Source organism: Nannospalax galili, unplaced genomic scaffold (genome assembly GCF_000622305.1).
Source record: "Nannospalax galili isolate Female #2095 unplaced genomic scaffold, S.galili_v1.0 scaffold210, whole genome shotgun sequence".
NCBI classification, from domain to species: Eukaryota; Metazoa; Chordata; class Mammalia; order Rodentia; family Spalacidae; genus Nannospalax; species Nannospalax galili.
Window position 1 is genome coordinate 1,970,892 of NW_008329365.1, and position 27,453 is coordinate 1,998,344.

General features: G+C 42.5%; 1 protein-coding gene and 1 pseudogene across 1 annotated transcript in view; both read right to left on the reverse strand.

The window, feature by feature from the left end:
- Apold1 (apolipoprotein L domain containing 1) overlaps positions 1 to 27,453 on the reverse strand; it is a 77,123-nt gene that overhangs the window by 26,031 nt on the left and 23,639 nt on the right. The gene's annotated exons all lie outside the window — the stretch shown is intronic.
- On the reverse strand, positions 62 to 27,453 carry LOC103737866 (annotated as a pseudogene).

Sequence of the window (27,453 nt, forward strand, 5' to 3'; positions counted from 1 at the left end):
GGAGGACGGGGAGGTGCCCTGGAGAGACTTTAGTTTCTCTTTTCCTCAACCATGCCAGAGCTCATCTCTCTTGTGCCTCTCCATCCTTTTGTTCCACATAAGTTTTGATCCCAGCTCTCCTCTCTTTGGCTTTCTGGGCCATTTCTCTCTCTAAGCTGCTCTGCATACTTTCCTTGTCTTTTTGAGCCATCCTGCTCTCTCCTTGGACACTCTGTCACAACCTTACAAGCCTTCCAATCAGCCGTGTAGAGAGCTTCAGCCAGTTCAGCAAAATTTTCCACTCGTGTATACCATCTGGAATCCTCTTCCATCAGCAGCTTGACGTTTGTCTAATGGGATTGTATATAATCCTTTACATTTTTCCAGTTGGAAATACAAGGAGGAATCTTCCAGGCTTGTTTCTTTACAGTCATCTTCCAACTGGAAGACCATACCACACATGCAGAAGAAAGTGGTCCTGGGGAATTTTATTATTAGTCTTGAGTGATTTATTTATTGATTGATCTAATTATTTTAATGTATAGGCGTGTTTAGCCTGCATGTACTTAAGTGTGTGGTGTGTGTAATGCTGGAGGAAGCCAGAAGAGGGCATCAGATTCCCTGAAACTGGAGGATAGATGGTTATTAGCCACCATGTGGGTGCTGCTAACCAAACCTGGATCCTCTGCAAGAGCAGCCAGTGCTCCTAACTGCTGAGCAACCCAGCCCCTAATCTTGAATCTTGATGCTCCAATGAATCTTCATGCATTTCTGTTATCTGAATAACCCTCTGTTTTGTTCCAGAATTGAATGCCACTCCTTGCTGGGATGGTGTGGATCAGATATTGAACTAGCACGTTAATAGCTTCCTCATCGGGTCTTTGCACATCTGGGCATCTGTATTTGTAACCGTCTTTGGAACCAGATCAGTATATAGAGAGCTATAAATGACCTTGTCTGTTACCCGTCTTTGTCCAGAATTATATCATATATTTCGTTTTTTCTTCAGGATTCACCTCAATGGTCAGTACATTCAACTTTCTTTTCTTTCCTCCATATCCAGTGGATACTGGGCCACAAGGATTTCTGGAAAAGCCCTTCATCTCCAAAACTCTTCTAGTAATCAAGGTACCCAGCCTTTTCACTATCCATATAGGGGAGATTTTTTTTTCTAGAGGAGCCCAGTGAGGTCTGCTGTGAGCTCTGACATCTTGTTTTTCTTTCGTCTTCAAGTTGGTCCTAAGGTAGCTGAATAGGTACAGGTAAAAAAGCTGGTGAGGACCCCTCCCCATTTTTGATAGACTCATGTAGCCCAGGCTGACCTCAAACTCACTATGTAGCTGAGGATGGCCTTGAACTTCTGATCCTCCTGCCTGCACCTCCCAAGTGCTGCAACTACAGACATGCACCACCACATCGGATCTATACTGTGCTGGGAATCAAACTCAGGACTTCGTGCATGCTAGGCAAGCACTCTACCAACTAGGCTATTGGTTCCCCCCTTTTTGTAACCTCCAAAAGAATATCCACCCTACCAGGGAAACATATGTGCTGCCACCTAACTGTTTGGGCCAATCCCCAGAGGAGAGGCAGCGACACCTTCTGTATTCTGCAATGTTTCTTCTTCTGCTGTTACCTTTTTCTTCCTGCTGGTGTTTCTGTCCTATACTACACTTCAGCTTTCTGTACTGTGTTGAACTTGCTACTTTTTCTCATAATGAAAAGACAACATTACCCCAAGAGGGGGAAAAAAAGATGAGGAGGGAGTTGAGCAAAAAGAAAAGAAAAAATTAGAAGTAAAAGTTTTCTTTTGCATTTTTTTGTTTTTACCTTGTACAGGCGATGCTGGGTTTAGTCTATAAAGTCTTCTTATACAACATTTATGATCATGTAAATCAATTCTCTTTTCCTTCTCTCTCCCTCCTCCCTCTCCTCCTCCTCCTCTCTTCCCTTTCCCTCCCTTGCTCTTCTTCTTCCTCCTCCTCTTCTTCCTCCTCCTCTTCCTCCTCCTCTTCCTCCTCCTTCTCTGTCTTGTTTCTCAGTATGTTACCCAATCTGGTCTTTAATTACAGGGTTCAAGTAATCCTTCTACCTCAGCCTCTGACTGACTAAAACTATAGGTATGTGCCACCATAAATATGGGGTCGATGTAAAACATTTATTTATTTATCTATCTATCCATCTGTCTATTTATTAATGAGGGGGTGTAAACTCATCACAGTATGTCTGTGGAGGTCAAAAGACAACCCCACAGCCTTTGGGACTCGGTTCCCTCTTTCCACCATGTGGGTCCAGGATTTCAAACTCAAGTGGTTGGACTTGGTGGCAAGCACCTTAATCCACTGAGCCATACCATACTGGTCCAATAAATATATGTACTTTTAGATTTTTATTATTTGTATTTTATGCATATGGGTGTTTTGCCTGCATGTAAGTGCACTACATGAAGGAAATGCCCTCAGAGGCCAGAAGAGGGTGTTGTATCCCCCAGAACTGGAGTTGCAGACTGTTTACTATCACATGGATTCTGGGAACTGAACCCAGGACCTCTGCAAGAACAATAAGTGCTCTTAACCACTAAGCCATTTCTCCATCCCCAAATATGTGTATTTCAAGTGTGTGGTTGTTATTTTCCTTTTACAAAAATAGCCAGGTGGCAGAGGCAGGTGGATCTCTGTGAGTTCAAGGCCAGCCTGGTCTACGTAGTGAGTTCCAGGATAGTTGGGGCTACAGGGAGACCCTGTCTCAAAAAGACCAAAAAAATTATATATATATATATATTTTACATTGATATGTAACTTTTTCCACTTAAAAATATGATATAGTACTAGGGGGTGTGACTCTGTGGTAGAGTTTTGGCTTAGCATATGTGAGAACCTGGGTTCAATTCCCAACTCTGGAAAAAAGTAGTGTGGAAGATATTGATTGGTCAGCCCCCAGAACTACATAAACTAAGCACAGTAGTACATGCCTGTAAGCCCACACTTAGAAGGTGGAGGCAGGAGGATCAAAAATTCAAGGTCATCCTCTGGTACATGGTGAATTTAAGACCAGCCTGGACTACATGAGACTAGTCTCAAAAAATAAAAAGAAAATTAGGAGCTGAAAAGATAACTCAGCAGGCTTCGTTGCCAGCATCCACAAGGCCACTAAAGACCATCCACAACCCGAGTTCCGGGGCTCTGATGCCATTTTCCAGCATCCTTGAACATCATACACACATGGTGCACCTACACACAAGCAGGCAAAAAATTCATGCAAAGAAAAAAAAAGAAAATCCGGGTGTCATGGCGCAGGCCGTTAATCCCAGCACTTGGGAGGCAGAGGCAGGCAGATCTCTGTGAATTCAAGGCCAGTCTGGTTTACATAGTGAGTTCCAGGCCAGTTGAGGCTACAGGGAGACCCTGTCTCAAAAAGACCAAAATGAAAAAAAAAAAGAAAGAAAGAAAGAAAGAAAAGAAAAAACCATAAAGAAAAAGAGACAAGAAATCTGTTATAAGCTCAGTGGAGAGCATGTGGCTAGTATGCTTAATACCCCTTGTTTCACCCCCAGCACCACAAAAACAAACAACAAATTGCTGGGTTTGGTAGCATCCACCTGTAATTCATGGGAGACTAAATATGGAGGAAGCAAGAAACAAGAGGCTCAGAGCTAGCCTGGGCTACATAGTGTGACCCGTTTCAAAAATAAACCTCTGGGACTTGAGAGATGGCTCAGTGGTTAAGAGCATTGACTACTCTTGCAGAAGACCTGGGTTCAAATCCCAGAACCCACATGGCAGCTCACAACCATCCATAACTCCAGTTCCAGGGGATCTGACGCCCTCTTCTGACCTCTGTGGGTCTTGCACAACATGGGTGCACTTACATACATGCAGGTATAACATTTATACACAATTAATTAATTAATTAATTTTCAAAAACAACCTCCCCAAATCTATTCATTTGAACCACTTGGAGTGAACCTTTTTATTGAGACAGGGTAGTCCAGGCTAGCCTTTAACTCTTGGCAATTTTCCTGCCTCAGCTCCCAAGTGCTAGGGTTAAGAGTGTAATCTACTACCCTACATCTCTTACAGGACATTCTTCCAAAATGGCACATGCAGCTGTCACTCAGGGATTGGCTATGATTCATTTGTTCATTCCAATATTGGTAATAACATGTCATATTTTCCAATTATTTATTTCAAAGAATAATTCAATGAACATCCTTGTGTAGGGGTATGTGTGTATACTCTTATGAGTATTTCTACATAAGGCATTTCCTAGGTAGGAATGGTGGCCCCCAACTATAATCCCAGCATTCGAGAAGCTAAGGCAAAAAGATTGTGAGTTTGAGGCCATACTAGGCTATTTAGCAAGAACCTGGAGAGACAGAAACAGAAAGAACTAGGTTTGGTGGCACACGTCTGTAATCCCAGCACTTGGGAGACTGAGAAGGAGAGTTTGAGGCCAGCTTGGTCTATACAATGTGTTGTAGGACAGCTAGATTTACACAGCAGACCTTGTCTCAAAATACACACACACACACACACACGAGAGAGAGAGAGAGAGAGAGAGAGAGAGAGAGAGAGAGAGAGAGAGAGAGGACAGAGACAGATTCCTAAAGTGTTTAATTTGCTAAATATTTTTTCATTACTAAATAGAGATTCAACAATTTCCTCTCCCTGGGACACAGACCTTATGAACAGTAAAGCAAACCATAGCAGTGGCCAAATGTTCATGTTTAAACCATAAATCCAAAAAAATGAATATTTTTAAACTTCCAAATAAGTAAGTCTTTATAAGAGCTTCCGAATCTTACAGTTATTCAAACAGTGTAATCCTTCAATCAGCTTTATTTCAAGGAAGGAGAACAATTACTAACTGTTTGAACTAATCTGACCAGAAAAAGTTCCAGTAGTCTCTAAGTGTATTAGATTAAGCACATGATTTAAAATAAAATCCAAAGAATAATCTGATGATAAGTTTGAGAGTATGTTCACATAATAGACAACTTCAGTTTGCAACCCAGATACTAAGATGTTTGCTATAACAGCCTAGCTTTAAGTTTACAAGTTTTACTCTCTCCAAAGTAGCTTCTAAAGTGGTAAGACAGGGGTGTTCATTTGAATAGTATATGCAAGAAGTTAAAAACAGCCCAAATTCCCATCACTAGGAAAATGGATCAGGGGACCATCCATAACATGGAACGCTATGTGGCTGTTTCGTTGTTTTTTTTGTGTGTGTGTATGCATGTACACACACGTGTGCAGATACATGCGTGGGTGCACATATGTGCACATGTGCTTTTTAGGATGCACATGTGTATATAGGTGCACATGCATGCATGTGTGCATGACTGTGGAAGCCAGAGGTCGACAATGGGTATCTTCTTTAATCCCTCTCTACCTTTTTTGATACAGGGTCTCTCACTGAAGACCTAGCTCAGCAATACAATTGGAACAGTTGGCCAGCAAGCCTGTGTTCTTCCTGCCCCTGCCTTTCCAGTGCTGGGATTACAGGCATGCTTTTACATGGGCGTTGGAGACAAACCTCAGGTCCCCATGCTTGCATAGCACTTTATCAGTTAAGCCATGTTCCAGGCCCCTGTTTGTGTTTGTTTTCTGAGACATATAGCCCAGTTAGCCTCAAACTCACTGTATAGCTAAGGATGACCTTGAACTCCTCTTCCTCCTGCCTCCATCTCCCAAGTTCTGGGATTGGTGTTGCTGTCTTAAAGTGCATTTCCCTGGCCAGGTTCTCTCAGGAAACTGATCATTGTGAGGTTGAGGCCAGCCTGGGCTGCACAATGAGAACTTGTCTCCAAATAAGATAAATAGATGATGACAGATAGATGATAGATAGATAGATAGATAGATAGATAGATAGATAGATAGATAGATGATAGACAGACAGATAGATGATAGAGGCAGATAGATGATAGATAGATATAGAAGATAGATAGATGATAGTTAGATAGATAGATGATAGAGATAGATAGATAGCTATAGATAGATTGATTGATAGATAGATAGATAGATGATAGATAGATGATAGAGATAGATAGATAGAACATTGATAGATAGATGATTGATAGATAGATAGATAGATAGATAGATAGATAGATAGCATTTCCTTGATTATTGAGTAGATTTCATCCCTAGAGGGAGGGTTTGCCTTTTCTATATCCTCATGTGAATTATCCATTCATAGTCTTTGCCCATACTTCTGTTGTCTTGCCTCTTTTTACTTGCCAATATGTAGAGGTTATAATATGTATACCAATTCTTTGTTATATATAGCAAATATTTACTTCCATCCTATTGCTTTTTTTTAATGATTTACTTATTTTTATTTGTACAGATGTTTTGACTGCCCATATGTTTACTGGTATGTGTGTAGTGCCCATGAAGACTTGAAGAGGGAGATAGAGCCAGAGCCATGTGTGTGCTGGGAATTGAACCCAGGTCCTCTGGAAGAACAGCAAGTGCTCTTAATGCCCAAGCCACCTCTTCAACCCCCAATTTTTTTTTAATAAATCAAATTTGTTCCTGGACAATTTTACACATGTATATAATAATTTTGGTTATTCTCCCTCTTGACCCTATCTACCCTGCTTCCTCACTCTCTGTCTCATCCCCAGATTCATGACTTTGGGTTTGGTCTAGTGACACATTTAGTTTAACCAGGGCCATCTATGTGACCATTAGATTTGGACTATCTACTAGAGTCTGGTGGGGTCACCAGTGGTCACACAACTGAAGGCAATGATCCCCCTTTTCCCCAAATCTATCAGTAGGAACTAGTTCATCAGTTCATGATAGGGGTCCCTGAACCCCTCCTCCATCCATGCCTGACTGTTGATGGACTAATCTTATACAGACCATATTGCTTATGTTTTAACTTTATTTATAACATTGTACAGTCATACATCATGTAACCAAATTATCAGTTTATCATTATGGCTTTTAGCCTTTGTGTCTTCTAAGAACAGTAGACTCATCATTTCTAACAATCACACCTGTTAATATTTGTGAATGATAAGTAGAAATTTAACATCTCCTTCCAAATGGACAACCAGTTACATATCTCCCCAGAGCCCAGTGATTATCTGCTTGATTCTGATCATCCCTTTATCATAGCCACTCATTGGGATAGAATAACTGGATATTCTTTTTTAAAGCTTTATTTTATTTTATGCGTACAAGTGATAGCCTATGTGTATGTATGTGCACCACATGGATGCAGTACCCATGGAGACCAGCAGAGGGCAGATTCCCCTGGAATTGAAGTTATTGGTGATTATCAGCCACCATGTGTACTCTAGGAACTGAACCCGGGTTCTTTGCAAGAGCATCAAGTGCTCTTAACCACTCAGCCATCTCTCCAGCCAGTGACTGGATCTTCTTAAGTCAACTTCATAGTGAAATCTGATTTCAGAGCAATAAATGCAGGCAGCAAAAATACAGTTGTCTACTGCATAACTCTCTAATTTATTCCACTCAGTTTTTTACAGTAAAGTTTGAGTTTATTTTTTTTTAAAAAAAAACAGTTTTAGGGTCAATCAGATGGCTCAGTGGGTATGGGTGCTTGCCATGGAAGCCTGGCAACCTGAGTTCAATCTTGAAGACCCAGGTAAAGCTGGAAGGAGAGAGCTAATACTGCAAGTTGTCTTCTGATTTCCACACATGCACTATGGCATGCATGCCCACACACATGCACACACAAACAATAGTAAGAAGAATTTAAGGGGTCAGCAAAATGGCTCGATAGGTAAAGAAACTTGCCACCAAACCTGACAACCTGAATTCGATCCCCAGATCCCATATAGTAGAAGGCGAGAAGTAGCCCACAAGTTGTCCTCTGACTCCACATGCAAAAGTATGCACATACACATGCACACAATAAATAAATTGTTTAAAATAATAAAAATTAAAATTAAAATTAGGACTGGAGAGAAGGTTCAATGGTTAAGAGTATTGGCTGCTCTTGTAGAGGACCTGGGTTCAGTTCTCAGCACCCACATGGCAGATCACAACTGACTGTTAACTCCAGTTCCAAAGGATTTGATGCCATTTTCTAGCCTCTGCAGGCATTGAGTACATGTGGTACACTTACAGGCATGTAGGCAAAACACTCATACACGTTACAACATAAAAATAGGGCTGGAGAGATGGCTCATAGGTTAAGAGCTGCTTTTGCAGAGGACTCAGGTTCAGTTCTCAGCGCCCACACAGCAGCTAACAACTGTCTGTAAGTCCAGTTCCAGGGGATCTAATGCCCTCTTTTGGCCTCTGTGGGCATTGCATTCCCATGGTGCACTTACATGCAGGCAAAACACTCATACAGAGAAAAAACAGATAGATAAATAAATAGGTATATAAATAAGTAAACATTTAAAAAATAAATAGACTGTCGGGCGTGGTGGAGCACACTTTTAATTCCAGCACTCGGGAGGCTGAGGCAGGTGGATCTCTGTGAGTTCAAGGCCAGCCTGGTCGCATAGTGAGTTCCAGGACAGCTGGAGCTACAGGGAGACGCTGTCTCAAAAAGACCAATAAATAAATTAAATAAATAAATAAATAGACTGGAGAGATGGCTCAGTGGTTAAGAGTACTGGCTGTTTTTGCAGAAGACATAGGTTCGAATCCCAGCACCCAAATGGCGACTAATAGCCATCCATAACTCCAGTTTCAGAGGAACCAACACCCTCTTCTGTCCTCCACAGGCACTGTATGACATGGGTGCACTTACACACCTGTAGGCAAAACACTCATACACATAAAATAAATAAAGCAAAAAAAAAATTAATAAAAAATAAATAAATAAATTTTTGGGATTGGAGAGCTGGCTCAACAGTTAAGAGCTATGCTTGTAGAGGACCCAAATTTGGTTCTCGGCACCCACACAATAGCTAACAACCACCTATAACTCTAGTTCAAGGGGATCCAACACCCTCTCATGCCTCCGTGGGTATTGCATGCCATGCTTCACTTACATACATGTAGGCAAAACACACACATATATGTATATATATAATTACATAAATAAAAATTAAAAATCAAATAATTTTAGGGTCTGGAGAGCTGGCTCAAAAGTTAAGAGCACTGACTGCTCTTGCAGAGGGCCTGAATTCAGTTCCCAGCAACCACATGGTGACTTAACTCAAATTTGGGGGAAATCTTGTGCCGTCTTCTGGCCTCCTTGGGTACTGCATGCATGTGGTGCACATACACATAAAATAATTTTTAAAAATCTTATTTATTACTTTTATTTTATGTGTATGAGTGTATTGCCTACATGTATGTAAATGTACTGAGATCAGAAGAAGGCATCAAATTTCCCTGGAACTGGATTTATGGACAGTTATTAGCTGCCATGTGGGTGCTGGGAATTGAACCTGGGTCCTCTACAAGGGCAGTCAGTACATTTAACCGCTAAGCCAGCTCTCCAGCCCCAAAATAAAATATTTAAAATAAAATTAAAATAAAAACTTAATGTGGGTATGTCTATGCCATGGTATGTAAGTGGTGGTCAGAGGACAGCCTTGGGTACTGTCCACCTTGTTTGAGACAGGGTATATTTGTTTCTCACCTTTTTAAAAATATTTTATTTATTATTTTTATTTTATGTGTATGCCTGTATTGTCTGTGTGTAGGTAAGTGTACCCATGTCATGCAATGCCCTCAGAGAACAGAAGAGGCTGTTGGATCCCCTGGAACTGGAGTTTCGGACAGTTGTTAGCTGCCATGTGGGTGCTGGGATTTGAACCTGGGTCTTCTTCAAGAACAACCAGGGTTCTTAACCACTGGGCCATCTCTCCAGCCTCTGTTTCTCTTTCTTCTTAAAAGTGTGTGTGAGTGAGTGTGTGAGTGAGTGTGTGTGGTGTATGTGTGTGTGTGTGTGTGTGGTATATGCTCACGTGTGTGTTGGTACCCACACAGAGGCCAGAGGACAGTGGTGGGTGTGCTCCTTTGTCAGTCCCTGCTCTGTTCCTTTAAAGCAGGGTCCCTCATTAAAGCTAGAGCTTAAGGGTTTTTTCTGGCAAGGCTGGCAGTCAGCAAGCCCCAGAGATCCTCTCTCTCCAACCATACCTCTCTCTCTGGGGATACAGGCATGTGCAAGACTACGCCCAGCTTTTACTTGGGTGCTGGAATCAAAATGTTGGTCCTCACGCTTGCTCAGCAAGCATTTTTACCCACTGAGCCATTTCTCCAGGCTTTTTTTTTTTTTTTAATTCAAAAGAGTACTTACTGCTGAGTGTGGTGGGCATACCTTTAATACCAGCACTCAGGAGCCAGAAGCAGGAGGATCTCTATGAGTTCAAGCCCAGCCTGGTCTACATAGCAAGCTCTAGGCCAGCCAGGACAACACAGTAAGACCCTGTCTTGAAAAAAGAGGGGGGTACGTCCTAAAGAGATGGGTCGGTGGTTAAAAGCAAGTACTATTCTTGCAGAAGACCCAAATTCATTCCCAGTACCCACATTGGGCAACTCACAACTGCCTGTAACTCCAGCTTCTACAAAGCTGATGCCTTCTTCTGGCCTCTGTGGGCACCTGCACTCACATGCACATACCCCACACAGAGACACACATAATAAAAAACAAATCTAAAACATAAGTTTTGGGGCCAGGGAGATGGCTCAATGGGTAAAAACACATGCTGTACAAACCTGGCAACTTGAGTTCAAGCCCCAGAATCCAGGTAAAGATGGAGGTGGGGGGGTGGGGTTGGAGAGATGACTCAGTGGGTAAAAGCACTTATTGCTCTTCCGGAGGACTTGAGTTCAGTTTCCAGCACCCATGTCAGGTGGCTCACAACCACATGTAACTCCAGCTCCAGAAGGATACAATGCCCTCTTCTGGCCTCCACACACATGTAGCACATACATGCAAATATATATAAAAACAACTCTATTTTTAAAAAGTCAGGCTGGGGAGATGGCTCAGTGGATAAGAGGTTATACAACTATGAGGACCTGCGTTTGAATCCTCAACACTTACACAAAAGATCCAGGCATGGCTGCATGTGCATGTAATTTCAGCATTGTAGGAGATGGGCAGATCCCAGAAGCTCACTGGCTAGCTCACCTAGCTGAAATAGCAAGCTTCCAGTTCAATGAGAAACCATCATGGGACTGGAGAGATGACTCAGTGGTTAAGAGCACCAGTTGCTCTTGCAAAGGACCTGGGTTCAGTTCCTGGCACCCACATGGCAGCTAACAACTATCCGTAACTCCAGTTCCAGGGGATCCAATGCTTTCTTCTAACCTCTGCAGGCATTGCACATGGATGCACTTACATACATGTAGGCGATACACTCATACACATAAATATAATAAAGTTTTTTAATTTTTATTTTATGTGTATGAGTGTATTGCCTGCATGTATGTGAGTGCACCTGTGTCGTGCAATGACACGGAGGTCAGAAGAGGGCTTTGGATTCCCCTGGAACTAGGGTTAAGGATGGTTTGTAGCTGCCATGTGGGTGCTGGGAATTGAACCCAGGTCCTCTGCAAGAGCAGTCAGTGCTCTTAACTGCTGAGCCATCTCTCCAGCCCCAATAAAGCTTTTTTTTTTTAATTTACCATTACACTTCTCACCATCTGAGAGTCATAATCCATTTCTCATGGATCCAAGGGAATCTCCTGTACTTCTTGCTTCCCCAAAGAGTGCTGATGGATCACCCAGAATACTTCCTTCTCTGGCCTGGCAGGAGCTACCTTTACATGGGTGTGATGAAAATACTTCAGAGGGCAACTTAAAAGAGGATAGGTTAATTTTGGTTCACAGTTTCAGAGGGTTTGGTCCATGGTTGCTTAATCCATGCACTTGGACAGATCATGAGAGTGGGATCCTATGGCAAGGGGTGTTCTTCATCTCAAGGCAGCAAGAAGCAGAGAGAGACAGAGACAGAGACAGGGAGAGACAAGATGTAACCCTCAGACCCTTGGCTCTTGCTCTGCTAAGTACTTAATTTGATTATCCATCCTACACCAACCAGAGGAGCGATTGAAATCCTCAGGAGGGGATCTCTGTAGCCTACTGAACAGCCTTGCCGCATCATCATGAGGTTACCCTTCCCTCCTTTTTTTATGTTTTTGTTGCTGTTGTTTTGCTTTGTTTTATTGGTTTTGTTTTTGCTTTTAAAGACAGAGGCTCATGTAGACCAGGCTGGCCTCAAACTTAAGTAACCAAGGTGGGTTTTGAATATTTTTTTATTAATTAATTAATTTTTACTTTATGAGTGTTTTCCCTACATGTATGTAAGCTCACCCATGTCGTGTAAAACCAGTGAAAGCCAGAGGAGGCTGTCGGATCCCCTGGAACTGGAGTTACAGAGGGTTGTCAGCTGCCATGTGGGTACCGGGAATCCAACCTGGGTCCTCTGGAATAGCAGCCAGTGTTCTTAACTGCTGAGCCATCTCTCCAGCCCCAATTTTGAATTCTTGATCTTCCTACCTCCATCTCTCAAGGACTGGAATTACAGATGTGCATCCTCACACGCAGCTCTTCTTTATCCATCAACTTTGCTTTCCCAGGAACACTAGTGGGAAATAGGGGCTTTTCTCATAAAAGTTTCCAAAATATTGCTGATAATGCATATTGATGCCATTGTATGTACATGCTGACATTTCATCCATTTTTCCATGTGTGTGTGTGCGCATGTGTGGTATGCATGTGTGTGCACATGTGTGTGCTCAAGTACACATGCCCATGAGCATGCATACAGAGGCCAGAGGAAGATGTCTACTGTCCTATTCTATCACTCCCCATTGAGACAGGGTCTCTCACCAAACCTAAAGCTTGTGTTTTTTGACTAGACTGACTCACAAATAAGCCCCACCAATCCTCCTGTCTCCCACTCATCCTGGTACTGAGGTTACAAGTGTACACAGCCACATACAGCTTTTATGTGGGTGATGGAGACGCAAACTCTGGTCCTCATGTTTGTGTACCCAGTGCTCTCTTCCATCGAGTCATTTCCCTGGCTCCATTATTCTCCAGTTCATTTTTATTGTACTTTTCTACATCATTTATATAGTTCTCAGAGGAACAGCACTGATACTGAATCACATAAGCAGAAACTTCAACAACAAAATGTCAATCGTGCTGAGAAAAAGCAAGCTTTAACATAAAAACATCACTCTTTCCAAGAATGCAGAAGATATTTTCAACCAAGTTCCTTCACACAGAAGCTGTATTAGGATCTTTTTTAATAAATGTTTTTATGTGTCTGAGTGTTTTTCCTTAATGTATAACTACACCATTGTCGTGCAATGCCCAAGGCAGTCAGAAGAGGGCATGATGCCCTGGAACTGGAGTTATGGGTGGTTGTTAGCCACCATGTAATTCTTTAGGGGACCCAAGTTTGGTTATGAAAACCTACATGGTGGCTGATAACCATTCATAATTCCAGGTCCAGGGGATTCAACACCCTCTTCTGGTCTCTGTGGGTATTTCATGCATGTACTATAGTTACATACATGCAACAAAACACTTATACACATAAAATAAAAATAAAATATTTTTGTAAAAAAGTAAAAACAACAAATTGGTTGTGGCAGTTCACACCTTTAATTCTATCACTCAGGAGGCAGAAGCAGGGAGATCTCTGTGAGATTCAAACCAGTTTTGAATTGGAGAGTTCCAGGCCAGGAGACCCTGTCTTTAAATTTAAAAAAAAGGAAAAGGAAAATAAATTTAAAATAAAAAAGAAAGGTAATGGAAAAAAGAGAACCAATGCCAGCAAACTGACCGGTGACCTACACACACTCACACTCACACACAAATACACACACACACACACACAGTGGCACATGAATTTCCACACACATAAATATACACACCTACACACAAATAAATAAGTAAATAAATGTAATTTTAGCAACTCTTTTTAAAAACAAATGAAATCCATATGCTTACAGTCAAAATCATGAAACAAATTTATCTTGCTTTTATAGGTGTAAAGACGGTAATTTCTTTGGACATGATGGTAATACGTTCCTATAACCTCAGTACTTGGGATGTGAAGGCAAGAAGATGAGGCATTCAAGGTCATCCTTGGCTATATAACATAGCCTGGGATACACAATAGCCTGTCTCAAGGAAGAATAAAGGCAAAGAAATAGCAATCTGAAATTTGCCTTCCTCAGCTTCTTCCTCTGTTCTCTCAGCTGGAGGAGATTTTGTTTTTTGTTTTAGTTTTGGGTTTGTTTATTTGTTTGTTTGTTTGTTTTCAAGACAGGGTCTTACTATAGCCTCAGCTGGCCTGGAACTTGCTATGTAGACCACACTGGCCTCTATCTCACAGGGATTTTCCTGCCTCTGCCTCCCAAATATTGGGATTTAAAGGCGTGTGCCACCACACACAGCTAAGGAGGGAATTTTAATGTCTGGGTAGAGTCAGAGATCTTTGGACAACTGCCACTTAAGCCATATCTCACTGGAATGGAAAAAAAAATCCTCCAAGACTTACATATTTAAAAATACCACCAGCCAGTGGACCATTTTTTCCTGAAGAGTCAATAGATTTAGTAGAACCTGGGAAATGATCACAGCACTGTTTCTATATATACTGTACTCAAAAAGCCAACCAATTCCTAGCAAAGAACTCAGACAAAATTCCACACCCAGAAAGTGTGGAGACATGGTTCCAGAGTTGAGAGCACTTGCCGCACAATCATAAGGACTGGAGTTTGAATCCCAGTATCCTCATAATGAGTTGGGTGTCCTGAAAATGTGTATAAGTCCTGCTACCAAGGATCTGATGCTCTCTTCTGGCATTCACACTCACACAGGTACATATACTCATACACATACACACATACACACACACACACACACACACACACACACAAAACAACAGAATAAAACTTGGCATCTAATTTAGTTTTCAAAAAATGCTTTTAGGGACTAGAGAGAAAGCTTAGCAGTTAAGAGCACTGGCTACTCCTGCAGAGTACCTGGGTTCAATTCCTAACACCCACATGGTGGCTAACAACCATTTGTAATTCCAGTTTCATGGAATCTCATGCCCTCGTCTGACCTCCTCAGGCATTGCATGACATGGGTGCACTTACATACATGCAGGCAATGCACTCATACATATAAAATAAAAATAATACAATATTCTTTTTAAAATGTTTTAAAATCACATATACAGATTCTAGAGGCTGCACGTAATGACCCATGTTTGCAATTCAAGCTCTGGATGGGCACAGAATTGCTGAAAGTTCAGGGCCAGCATGGGCTACATAGTGAGCTGCAGGCCAGCCAGGGCTACATATATAATCAATATCAATACTCTGAGTTGTCACAATCAGTTGCAGAAATTGTGTCCTCACCAAGATGCCAGCAGATCAATGTTGAAAACCTATTGCTTGTGAATGCAATTCCAGTTTGTGGAGATATCCTGACCAATAAGTTAATATCAGCACCACAACACCAGGGTGTTTGAGGGGATGATGTCTTCTTGCAAATCTTAGACATGTCCAACAGCAACATCTCCCATTAGCACATCTCATCAGAGGAGCTGTTCTTTCCTAACCAGATATTCAACTCTTTTCCATTTCTGTGTTCCTGTTAAATTCTAGGTGCCTGGACCACTGCTGCCTAAACATAAATGCTGCCTGGTAACAGCCCCCACAGTCACCCGGAGGGTTGTCATTCCTGTGCCTCGTGGGCTGTGTCCATAGTCTCTAGCTATGGGTTCCTTAGGGATAAATTACCCCTTCAGCTGAAGAAAGTTTCACTAGCCAATCTATCTGGCTGGCTTCTGAAAACTTGAGAGGAAGTAGAGCTGGTTGTGTGTGTGTGTGTGTGTTTTATGTGCATACATACATGCACTGGTCTGCACCTGTGCACAGATGAGGAGACTAGAAGAGGACATAGCGTATCCTGCTCTATTACTCCGCACTTTATTCCCTTGAGACAGGGTGTCTCCCTGAGCCTGGAGCTAGGATGGCAGCCAACAAACCCCAGAGATCCTCCTGTCTCCTCCCTCAACCACTGTGCTGGGGTTACAGGCCTGGACTGCCACACCTTGCTTTTTAAGTAGATACTAAGGATTCAAACTCAGGTCTTCATGCTTACACAGCAAACCCTCTGACCCACTGGCCATCTCCCCAGCTCCCAAGGCAGCGATTCTTGAGCCTGTGAGTTCAAATTTAATCCATCTACCCTGCCTTCCTTTGCCCCTGAGGATAGCTCCTAATAACATAAAAGAGAAATGAAAAGGAAACCTGTTTGTTTACTTACCTAGAGCTAGCACTAGCTCATTGAAAGAGAAGCTCTCCTGAATGCTCTGTGGTCTTGACTTTTTATAGAACCAAGTTGTTCCATAGTTAAACAAACAAATAAACAAGTTTTCTTATTCCTAGTTTCTAAAAACTCACCCTATAAAAAGACTGGTTTTCCCCTATAATTGAAACCTTACCCTAGCTGTGACAACTTATCAAGGTCTCTTCAGTCCGCTGGCCCCTGCTAAGGCCTTCTTGCAGTCCCCCCACCCCCTGCCCTCACAAGACCCTCACAGCCCCTGAGTGACTTTTCCAAGGTCTTTTCCCTAGGCCGCAGCTATTAGGAGATGACTGCAGCTCTGTAAAAACCTACCTGGCCCAAGGTAAGCCTATACAAATCACCAAGATCAAAATGCCCTGTACACACATGAAAGAGAAGGCCCGAGACCAAGGCCAGCTCCTTGCCACTCCAGAAACCTCCATCTCTCTATGTTTATTCTCTTTGCTTCTCTCTAATTGTGTTTATTTCTTACTTATCAATTTTCTGACCAATGCAACAAACTCTGGAACGTTGACAGAGTGCCCAGTGAATCACACCACTCTTCAGAGTTCAAAACAAAGTCAGAAACAAGATTAAAAAAAAAAAAAAAATGGAAGGAGATGCCAAATCGTTGTTTATTCCTGATAGAACCGGGTCGCTGAATGTGGCTTAATGTGAGGATCAGAACTTCCCAGCATCAAGCTGCAGAAAAAGATTCAGTATTCTGAAACTGGCTCATCCTATTGGGGAAGAGACCTAAATTAGCCAATTAAACCAAAGGGCAGAGTTAGGAAGGGAGAGACAGGCTTATTCCAAGACAACACAATCCCCTTCACAGTCTTCTGGTTTGTTTTATTTTGTTTGTGAGTCAAGCTATTATGTATCACAAGTTGGCCTCAAACTTGCCACATAGCCAAGGCTTACCTTGAACTTCTGATCCCCTTTGTCTCCACCTCCTGAGTGTTGAAATTACAGGCATGCACCACTATACCTGGTTTATGAGGTCCTGGGGATCGAACCCAGGGCATAGTGCTTGCCAGGCAAGTATTCAAGTAACTGAGCTACACCCCCAGCTCTTTGTTTGGGGGTTCTTATTTGTTTTTGTTTTTTGGTCTTTTTGAAACAGGGTCTCCCTGTAGCCCCAGCTGGCCTGGAACTCACTATGTAGACTAAGCTGGGCTTGAACTTACAGAGATCCGCCTGCCTCTGCCTCCCAAGTGCTGGGACTACCGATATGTACCACACCTGGTTCATATTTGTTTTTATTATTGTGTGTATGTGTGTATGATGCCAAGTGAGGGGTGGTGCACTCATGCCACAGAGTACATGTAGAAATCAGAGGACAATTTTGTGGAGTCAGTGTTCTCCTTCTACCTTTACAGGGGTCCTGGGGACTGAACCATCACAGTTGCTTGGCAACTGCTTTGCTCACTGAGCCATCTTTCTGGCCCTTAAGAAGTTGTTGGGATTTGGGGTTTTTTTGGGGGGGTGGTTGTTTGCTTGTTTTGATATAGGGTCTTTCTATGCTCCTGAGGCTGGCCTGGAATTCTGTATGTAGCCCAGGTTGGTGCTGCCACACCCAGCTGTAATACAGTTTTTGTTTGAACAACCCCCAGCAGGGATCAAATCCAGGGCCTTTCCTTTGCATTCTAAATGAGTACTCTGCCACTGAGGCATACCCCCTGAAGGTATCTTTTACTAGTAAAAGATATGTTTATATTATTTGGCTAATCAAATCACTTAACTAGCTAGGCATGTTTGCACAAGCCTATAATCCTATGAAAGAGGAGGAGAGGGAAAGAAAAGAAAAAGTTAGATCTAGGACAGCCTGGGTTTCATAGCCAGACACTGTCTCAATCAATAAATAAAGCACTTAACTAATCAATTAATTAAAAGTCAATTTCCTGAGTAATCATGGAGACTAGCTGACATCACCTAGGAGATCCCAGAATTAACTGTGTATAGTGTGAACCTTGTCCAAGGTAGATGGAGACAGCGTGAGCTGGCCAACAAATGCTCTTCCTTCACTCTCTTTCTGGGACCAATCTGAGAGCAGCTTCTTCTTACCACCCTTCTGGAAAATTCCTGGGTACTCACTTTCTCTCTTGCTTCTCTTCTCCTGACTCTTCCCACTTGAAGCTATTTAGGCTAGTCTGGCTCATCTTGGCCATGCCTTAAGGCCAAACTCAGCATTTAATACACCTGGCCCTCCACATGTCCTACTTCTCTTTTCCCCGTTCCTTCCCTTCCCTTCCCTTCTCTTCCCTTCCCTTCCTCTTTCCCTTCCTTCCTTTCTTAATTATGTGTATGGGAGTGGAGGTATGTGCACATGAGTGCAGGTGCCTACAGAGACCAGAGGTATCAGCTCCCCCCTTGAACTGGAGTTAGAGGCAGTTGTGAACCATCCAACATGGGTGCTGGGAACCAAACTTGGGTCCTCTGGAAAAGTAGCAAGTGCTCCTAACCACTGAGCCATCTCTCCAGCCCCTAGACAGGGTCTTTTTATGTAGCCCCGGGAGGTATTAAACTCCTGACAATCTCCCTGCCTCGGCTTCCCCAGTTCTGGGATTATAGGCATATACCACCACACCCAGCTTGAACATTTAAGGAAGCAAAGAAATACAGAATGCAGAAAACTGCCTTTAAACCATTTTCTGCATTTCCTTCTCTTTCTTCAAAAATTATGCAGTCTACCCATCTCTACTCCCTCCTCTACTGACCCTTCTTCCTCCTCAAGTTTCTTGTAAATTTTTCTCAGTATCTCTCTTTTTGTCTCCTGCAGCATGTTAACTCTCCTCACTGGCAATGACCCTGCTTAATTCAACAAAAGCACTCTAGTGAGCTCCTTGTACAAAGCTCTCATTCTTCCTTGTAGACAAAAAGGGAGATGTTGGCAGTACATCATTTTAATACACATATCCTCTGTCACACAGACGTAAAACAAAATTCCAAGCAGGCCAGAAGTCAGGGGGAAGAAATGGCGATGTCAGGGTCACTCAAGAATGGGATCTAGGTAGACACAAGTTTGTTGTGACACTGATGGAGAGAAGGCAGGAATGGAGAACTTGAGTCCACGCAGACACGGATTCAGATTCAGAATGGGGCCAGATCCCCTTCTGTAAGCCAGGAGCTGGGAAAGGATCTCCAGGGATGCTGGGCCTGGGCACAGGGTAAGGAATGAGCAGTGAATCTAGTTCCAACACAGAGCACTCCATAAATTCACAGCAAGAATGAAAATGGATTCTACTTGGCAGGGACAAATTCTGGAACCAGCAAACAAAGTCAACTCCAGAGTCACCCCATCAACCAAGGGTGAGAGCTAAGGAGTCAGGAATCCAGGCAGTTCCCTATTCTCCACGTTTTCCATTGAATTTAACAGTATTACCAGCCTTCCACATCTGCGGATTCTGCAACTGTGGATTTGGCTAACCACAGATAAGAAACACTTGTAAAATATTTACATATGCACTGAATGGGTATAGATTTTTTTCTTATCATTATTCCCCTAAACAATACAGTGTGACCATTTGCATGATACATACATTGTGGTGAGTATAGATTATTTTTTTAAGATTTATTTTATTTGTTTGCTGTGGATTTTGTAGGGTTTTGTTTTGTTGTTTTTTTTGTTTTGTTTTGTTTTGTTGGTCTTTTTGAGACATGGTCTCCCTGTAGCCCCAACTAGCCTGGAACTCACTATATAGACCAGGCTGGCCTTGAACTCACAGAGATCTGCCTGCCTCTGCCTCCTGAATGCTGGGGTTAAAGGCATGCACCACCTTGCCCAGCAGTGTTTTTCCCTTTTTTAAGACAGGTTGTCCCTGTAGCCCCAGCTAGACTGGAACTCACTATGTAGACAATCTCATAGAAATCCACCTGCCTCTGCCTCCCCAGTGCTGAGTTTAAAGGCATGTGCCACCATGCCCAGCTGATTTGTTTCATTTTACATTATGTATATATGGGAAGGAGAAGTAGGTGTGTGTGTGCTTTGTGTATATGTGAGTGTAGATGCCCAAAGAAGCCATAAGAGGGTGTCAGATCCTCTGGAGCTGGAGTTATAGGCTGTTGTAAGCCAGCTGTCATGGGTGCTAGGAAAAGAACTTGGGTCCTCTGGAAGAGCAGCCGTCTCTCCAGTTCCTCTAGAGATGATTTGAAGCGCAAAGAAGGACATGCAGAGGCTTATGCAAACATTATGCCATTTTCTAGGAGGAACTTGGGCATCTGTGGAATTTGGTATCCAAAGGAGATCCTGGAGCAAATTCCCCTGGCATATCAAAGGATCATTATAGCCATTCTTCTTAGGTATTAGTCTCACACTATAATAAATTATCACCACCAACAAGCACAAGTTCAATATTTCACAGTTCCATGGGTTGAAAATCCCACATGGAGCCAGTGAGATGGTTCAGTGGGTAAAGGCGTCTGCTGCCAAGCTTGTCAACCTGAGTTCCATCCCCAGAACCTACATGGTGGAAGGAGAGAACTGACTCCTGTAAGTTGTCCTCTGACCTCCACACATGTACGAGCCACCTCCCCCCACATTCCCACATACATACATACATATTCATACATACATACTGTAGTAGTTATTTTTCTGCTGTTGTGATAAAGTACCATAACCAAGGCAACTTATAGAAGGAAGAATTTATTTGGCTTATGGTTGCAGAGGACTAAGAATAAGAGTCCATCATGCAGGGAGGCAGCCAGAGCAAAAAGTTGAGTGTTCACATCTTCAAGCAGGCATAGACAGACCGGAAGTGGGACCAGGCTATGAACGCTCCAAGCCATCCTACTGATGTGCTTCCTCCAGCAAGGTCAAATGTCCTAAACCTCCCAGAACAGTGCCACCAACTGGGCTCAAATACCTGGAGACTATTCAATACTTGGGGACATTCTCATTCAAACCATAAACAAATCCAGCAGGGTTTTACTGTTGCATTTCTAAAATGCCTTTTTAGATGCTGTGGGGGACAATCCACCTCCCTGAATTTTCCAGCTTCTACAGATTTCTGGCCTCACATTTCAGGACTCTGTAATTTCTATAACCTCCACCCCACCCCCACACCCCACCCCCAGCCCCAGTAATCCAAGCTGACTCCCTATTGTAAGGTTAGCAAATTAGCAAATGTAATTCTCTTCAATCTTAATTCCCCTTTGCCATATATGGTAACACACTTGCAAAATCCAGGGATCAGGATGTGTCTCTCTATTCATTATTTCCTCTTCTAAGACAAAATACATAACAGAAGCAACTTTTAGAAGGAAACATTTATTTGGCTCACAGTCCAGGGACACAGTCATGGCAGCTGGAACACATTGGTCCACCAATGTAACACATCAGAAGCAGAGAGCAGAATGTGAACTAGGGCCAGCCTGGCCTATAATCTTTACGCCCCACTACTATAGCCCCACTTCCACCAGCTAGGCCTCGTCTCAAAGGTTCCATGATTTCCTGGAACTGGGAAGCAAGGCCTCTAACACTGAGCTACATCCCAGCCTTGGGTTTGTTTTATTTTGTTTGTTTTTGTTTTGAGACAGAGTCTCCAGTATCCCAAGCTGGACTTGAAGTTCCTCCATAACTGAGGATGAACTTGAACATCTGATCCTCTTGCCTGTACCTCTTTTGTGCTGAGATTATATGTATGTGTGTACATGTGGATGCACCTTCTCAGGTACACACACACACACACACCATTGATTCTGTTCCTCTAGAAAACTCCAATTCAATCATGAGTCACATAAGGAAAGGATCTATTTCCAAAAGTTACCACATGTGAATGTAAACCAGCCTCCTCCAATTAGACATAATTCTGACTTGCACTGCTATGAATAATTAATATTTGGGGTACTTTTATGAAACATCATTTCATAATTAATTTGGGGGGAGAGGTTGTTTTGTGGGGGGAGGACAACATCTCATGCAGCCAAAGTTGGCCTATAATTCACTATATAGTTAAAGATGATCTTTAACTTCTGATCCTCCTGCCTCAACCTCCTAGATGCCAGACTTACAGGTGTGCCCAGCTCTATTTTCCTAGTTGTAATAACAAATTTTAAATTACTTTCAGATACATTATTTTAGCTGCTCTTGACAACTTTATTAGCAGGTTGTTAGTTTCTCTCAGAAGTTTAGAAAAATTAGGCACAAAAAAATGGACCCAATCTACAGTTTGTCCTGGCCTGTTCACACTGAGGAAGACGACCTTGGGTTCAATCGGTCACCTTTTTCTTTTCTTTGTAGGGGTGGTTGCGTTGTCTTGAGGAAGAGTTTCATTCTGCAGCCCACACTGGATTCCAGCTTCTATATAGCCTAGGCTGGCCTCAAACTTGAAGTAATCCTCCTGTCTCAGCCTCAAAGTTTAGAGATTACAGGTGTGAGATATCACACCTGGCTTCAACACCACCCAACCTCAGCCATGAAAACCTCACCAGACTCTAAACCCCTGACCCTAAAAGGCAGGCTGAAAGGAAAGATTTGTGGCCTAGGATTTTTTTTTTTTAATTGTTTTGTTTTTTCTTTTTTCTTTCTTTCCTTGAAATAATGTCTCACTTTGTTGCAAAGGTTGGCTTCCAATTGCAGCACTCAAGCGATCCTCCTGCCTCAGCCTCTGGAGTACTTGGAACTACAGGTACCTTAGGATTTCTTTATTCATACAAAGAAAACGACTTTTTCTTCTTCTTGAGACAACATCCCACTTACCTTGAACTCAAAGTAATCCTCCTGCTTTAGCCTCCCAAGTGCCAAAATTACAATCATTTACCCCCTAGGAAATGGCCTTTAGATGAGAGACCCACTAAATAACAAATTAGCAAATAACACATGACTCTGTCTTCAACTTCCTCCAAAGAAAGCTTGTCCCCACCCCGTCCAACTCCAGGATAATGGTTTGATCTGGGCCCTCTCTGCCTTAAAAGAAAGCAGTCTTTTTGCCTTTTAGAGACAGGGTCTCCCTGTAGTGGGGCTGACCTGGAATTCACTATGTAGACCAGGCTGGTCTTGAACTCACAGAGATCCACCCACCTCTGCCTCCCAAGTGCTGGGATTAAAGGCATGCGCCACCATGCCCAGCCAGAAAGCAGTCTTTAAGAAACAAGAGAATGAGGGGCTGGAGAGATGGGCTCAGCAGTTAAAAACACTGACTGTTCTTGAAGAAGATCCAGGTTCAGGTCCCAGCACCCACATGGCAGCTGACAACTGTCCATAACTCCAGTTCTAGGGGATCTGATGCCCTCTTCTGACCTCCAAGGGCATTGCACAAAATGGGTGCACTTCTATACATGCAGGCAATACACGCATACGCATAAAAGATAAAAATAATAAAATATTTTTAAAAAGAAACAAGAGAATGAATATAAACTTAAAAATCAAATGAGGCAACCCTCCTTTAAGAAGCCCACACGATGGGCTGGAGCGATGGCTCAGTGGTTACAAGCACCAGCTACTCTTCCAGAGGACCCTGGTTTGGTTCCCAGCACCCACAAAGCAGTTAACCACTACCGAGTTCCAGAAGATCTGGTCCCTTCTTCTGGCCTCTGAGGGAATTGCATGCATGGATGCACTTGTGTACATGTCAGCCAAACACTCATACACATAAAATAAAAATAAATTTTAAAAATTGAACATAGCTGGGGCTCTGACTTTTGTTGTTTGGTTCATTTTTGTTTTTATTACATTTATTTATTACATTCACAAAGGTCAGAAAACAACCTGTGAGAATCAGTTTTCTCCCTCCACCATCTGGGTCCCAGGAATTAAACTCAGGTTATTAGTTCTTGACAGCAAGCACCTTTACCCCCTGAGCCATCTCACCAGCCCTGTTTTTTATTTGGTTTTGGGCTTTTGCTTTGTTTTTTGTTTTTTTTTGGGGGGGGGTCATTTGTTTAAGTATTACTGTTTGACATCCAGTGACACTGACTTATTTTGTTATTACTCTCCAGCCCATCGTGTGGGCTTCTTAAAGGAGGGTTGCCTCATTTGATTTTTAAGTTTATATTCATTCTGTTGTTTCTTTTTAAAAACATTTTAATTATTTTTATTTTTTATTTGTTTGAACCACCCCAACTAGCTGTTCCTATCTTGTTAGATACAATATAAGAAGTGGACTCCACACACTCCAAGCTGAGCTATAGTGACTCAGGACTGCCAGGAAGCAGGGAATTTCCCTAGTACTGTCCCCTCTCTAGACAGTTAAAAGCTGGTACAAAGTTTTATTTGTAATGAAATAATTGTAGGGCTAGAGATGTGACTCAGTTGGTAGAGTGCCTGTCTAGCATATACAAAAGCCCTGGGTTTGATAGCGAGGGCACACGGTTAGTCCTAGCACTTGGGAGATAGAAGTGTGAAAATCAGAAGTTAGAGGTCATCCTCGGTTACACAGTGAATTCAAGGCCAGCCTGGACTGCATGAGACCCTGTCTCAACAACAACAAAAATTATAGAAGATACTTGAGTATCATTTTTCAATAAATGGCAGGGTATAATTTGCCAGAAATATTTAATCACCATAAGGTTTTTCAGTTTGGCAGAGTGAAAGGATAAATGTGGAATCAAGTGTCACACTAAGCCAGTTGGCCTTGTTCTCCTTCAGATTATTTATAAGATGACAGGTCAGCCTCAAAACCCACACAGGAGTCAGCAAGACCTAAACTTGGCCTTGTTCAGCTGCCTACTGTGACCTTGAGCCACAGCTCCAAGGCTCTGTTTCCTCATCAATATGGATACTTCCCAGAACTTTCATCAGGATTAAAATGTGGATAAGCAGCTTAGCAATGCAGAGCACCCCATAAATGGTGGCTATTGTTATTACTTAACTAGAGTGAAGATCGTGTGCTCAGCAGACTGCCTGTTTCAGTTTGCTTTTCTCCTGTATGAAGAAGACTGGATAAAATGCAACCCAGGAACTTCAGGGCTACATAATTAAAAAATCTAAATGTGAAGCCAGGTATGGTGACACACACCTAGAGTCCCAGCACTTAGGAAGCTAATAAAGGATTGTTGGGAGTTCCAAGCCAGCCTGGGCTACATAGTGAGTACTGGCACTATGTATCGAGACTGTGTCTCAAAAACACAAAAAAAGCAAACAACAAGAGAGAGAGAGAGAGAGAGAGAGAGAGAGAGAGAGAGAGAGAGAGAGAGAGGGGGACAGAGAGAGGGAGGAAAGATCACCTTGATATTTGGAGTAAGCTAAGGGACAACTCATGATACTATAACATTACTTAGCAGAAAATATACAAGAGTTTGCAACAGGTTACAACCGATACCCACTAATTTGCATTGTTATACATATTTTTCACAGAATCAAGAGAAAAGATAGACATATTAGTTAGCAAGAATTTTCAGGAAACACTAGGCACTTCTTGTTCTTCCATATGTAAATAAGGAGGAAGGCTGAAGGCCACTGACTTAAAGACTTGAAATGTATGCATGCATTAAGGCTTTTAATCAAGTCAAGTTTGGTTCAAGTCAAGTTTGAAAGGAACTTTAGAATCCCAACTCATTTTTAAGGAAGCAAAAAGATGGAATATTAAGTTAGTACATTTAGTTCATAGGACTGCAAATGCCCTGTGATTAAGATTTCTTTCTTGGGCTGGAGAGATGGCTCAGCAGTTAAGAGCACTGGCTGCTTTTGCAGAGGACCTGGGGTTTGTTCCCAGCACCCACAGGTGGCTAACAACCATCCATAACTCCAGTTCCAGAGGATCCGATGCCCTCTTCTGGCCTCCCCAGGCACTGCATACACAGGTACACTTACATACATGCAGGCAAAACACACATAAAATAAATATCTTTAAAAAAATTTTTTTTTTAATTTTAGGGTGTGTGTGTGTGTGGTGCATGTGAGTCTGGGCATGCACGTGCACAGCACAAATGTGGGGGTCAGAAGACAACCCTCGGGGGTTGGTTCTCTCCTTTCCACCCCAGGTTTCAGGTCTCAAACTCGGGTTGTCAACTCAACTCAGGTTGAGCAGCAACACTTTTACCCAATGAGCTATCTCAAAGGCCCTGAAATTAAGGTTCTTACCTGTTCAGACAGTGCAGAAAGGGATGATAAACTCCTTATACTGGAGCCAAGCTAATCTCTGTATTGTTTTTAGTACCCTCATCCTGCCAAATACAGCACTTTGAGGGGCAGGGGCAGAGTCTAACACTGTAGCCCAGGCTGCCCTGGAACTCACTATGTCACCCAAGCTAACCTTGAACCCACCATAATCCTACAGCCTCAGCCTCCCAAGTGCTGAGATTATACGAATGAACCACCATGCCCAGAACATGGTCATATTTTTATAATCCAAATAAAGTCTATTTCTTCTAAAGTAAAAGATATGAACTTCTTGCTTAGTCTCACAATGATGAGTTCATTAAGAAGAGACAACCATTCTCAATGCAAACACATGCATCTGAAAATTAATAAAATCCATAGTCATTAGAAATCTGCAACATACAAATGAACTTTACAAGTTACTCCAGGAGTAGCTTTTTTTATACCATTAGTAGCATTTTTTAATGTTATTTACAGTTGCTACTCAGTAAAGGATACATTTCAAATGTATCTTGATTATACAATCCCATGTAACCAAAGTTCCTTTCCTTGGAAATGCCTGCAGAGAGTTCAGAAAGTGTAACCTCTTTGCTTTTTCTGTAATGCTGATACCCTCTTCCAGCTCCATCATTCACCTGTTTCTTTTATAGGCACAAAGCACATCCATCCTCTCAACTGCCCTAGCTTTGAGGCTAGTTGACAATAGATTTCAAATTACCCCACCAATAGACATTTAAATAGCCACTATACAATAGGAGTTTAGCAGAGGTGTCCTGGGGGAAAGAAGATCAGTAACCCCTGTGTGAGTGCATTCTCAGTCTGTCCCCACCTGCCAAAGCCACCTTTACCTCCTGGCCTTCCCCAGGACCCTTTGGTCTCCAGACCCGCCTTTGCAGAGTCACCAATTGGGCAGGCTCCATTCCCTGCTCAAAATCTGCCAAGGACTTCTCCATCAGTTAAGATTTGCATTTGGCAGCTAGTAACAGAGCCCAGAAACAGTAGTGGTTTAAACCAGATAAAAGTTATTTTTGTTTTCTGTAAAAGAATTCTGGAGATAAGAGAGGCAGAGCTGGAAGGGCCTCTCCTATAGTTCCTGTATCTCTCCCCTCCACAAAGGCCCTTCTATCCTCACGAACAAAGACGCCTCCTCGGGTTGCTTCCGCCTTCTCCAT